Source organism: Mchenga conophoros, linkage group LG12 (assembly GCF_057382185.1).
Source record: "Mchenga conophoros isolate Kocher_MC1m ecotype Shallow Benthic linkage group LG12, M_conophoros_male_GT1.1, whole genome shotgun sequence".
In the NCBI taxonomy this organism is placed as follows: domain Eukaryota; kingdom Metazoa; phylum Chordata; class Actinopteri; order Cichliformes; family Cichlidae; genus Mchenga; species Mchenga conophoros.
This window is the reverse complement of record NC_140537.1, coordinates 6,889,583-6,891,516: the sequence shown is the minus strand read 5'-3', so window position 1 is coordinate 6,891,516 and position 1,934 is coordinate 6,889,583.

The following is a 1,934-nucleotide window of genomic DNA, read 5'->3' as shown; positions in this document are numbered from 1 at the left end:
TGCCTCTCAACCTCCTTCCTTTCCTAATGCGCGTTCCCGCCACGGCCGTGACGCCAGCTGAAACCTGTTACAAACGAGCAGCCGATTGGGTGAAAATGATAGCGCCATATTTTGGTGCTTCACACACACATCTGTGACATCCAGTAAATGAACACGTGAAGGGATAAAATGAAAACACTGTGCTGCCTTTAGTAGTGCAGGAGCCTAAAACCTACACACATAAGCGGGCACTTAAAAACAACAACAACAACAAAAAATACAACCTTTTTTTTACATTGATTAATTTAAACTTAAGCTTTCACGATTTTTAAAAAAAGAATCTTTCAACTTGATCGCTTGGTCCAAATAAATAGGCTGGTAAACATGGATTTATGTAAATGAACAAAAGGTAAATAAAAACAAAGAAAAGGTTAAAAAAGAATCTTGACTATTACCTACATAAACCCATCTTGCCACAGTTTGTGGGTATGTTTGACTACAGGTGTAGCTGGATTACAGTGTCAGAGGATGTTCAGGGGTATTTCTGGCAAAAATAGTCTGCAACACGAAGTTATCACGATATTTGATGACGCGCACATTTACAGTCTAGGTTCAAAATGTAATACCAAATCAAAGTGACCAGTAAGGTTATCATATTACGTTTTGTTATGAATTCGTTTATTTGAAAAAAATGTAATTATTTACACCATAAGATACATATGATACATTTTGGGGAATGAGTAAGTTTATAACTTGTTTTTGGTTCTTTGAAAAATGCACGCAGCCTCTCAGATGTTTCTAGAGAAGCTAATTAGCATAATGAGCTAACAGCTGTCTGTGAAATGAAATGTCTGTACACAGTGTATCAAGATATAGCTAATTTAATTGTTGTCAAATTTACACAAATTTAGCATTAGGCTATATTAATTAGTAGTTATAAATAGGTGCTGCGACCTCCGTCCACCCAGCAGTTTGATGTCTTCCAAAAGCGCCCACTAAATATAAACTAACACAAATCATAAGGAAGAAAATGGAGAAATACATAATGGGAAACTGCTTATTAACTGCTTTAAGAGATAAATTCAGGGTAAGTTGATAAATAAAGGATTAAGCGCACAGGGATTAGGTTTAGGGTCATGTGTTTACAAGTTAAAGGTTTTTAATGGACTCACTGAGTCCTTCACAGATACTGTAATATGTGTGTATGTAGTAATGAGGGGGATGGGGTTAAAGATGGGGTTGGGGTCCTACAAACAAAGGCTCTACTGGGAGCACAAAAGAAGTGGGTCACGGCCTGCTGGCCCACCATGGCCCAACTTTGTGGATGGGGGTGCCACCATAGCTCAGTGGATAAACTCTGCTTTGATAAACCTAAGCTTAATGAATTTATCCGTATTAATATTATATTATATTGTTTGCAAATATAGGGAAAAATATTAACATCTGTTCTATGGATAAATAGTTGTACAGTTGCTTAAAGTCTCTTTATATTGTAAGGTAAACACTCTACAATAATAGAGAGAAAATACCAACAATTACACGACTACCTATGAGCAAGCACTTTGGCGACAGTGAGAAGGAAAAACGTACTTTTAATAGGAAGAAACGTCTGGCAGAACCAGGCTCAGGGAGTGGCATCTGCCATTGGGAAAGAGGTTAGAGAGACAGGACAAAAGACACACTGTGGAAGAAAGCCTAACTAAGGTCGGGCAGAAGGATTTCAAATTATTCTTTGTTATTATAAGTTTATTAATTTTCCTTTTATTTTTTGATAATCATTTTTAAGGTTTAAGTAAATGCAAACCCCCTGGCTCAAAAACAAGGTTTGAAACCTTTTCCAGTTTTTAATAGAGGGTAAAAATTTCTTCAGAGTATACCAACGTTTTTATATGCAAGAAAAATCATGAAAAATAAATCTTTTTTCTTTTTCTTCTACTTCTTTTTTTGACTAATAA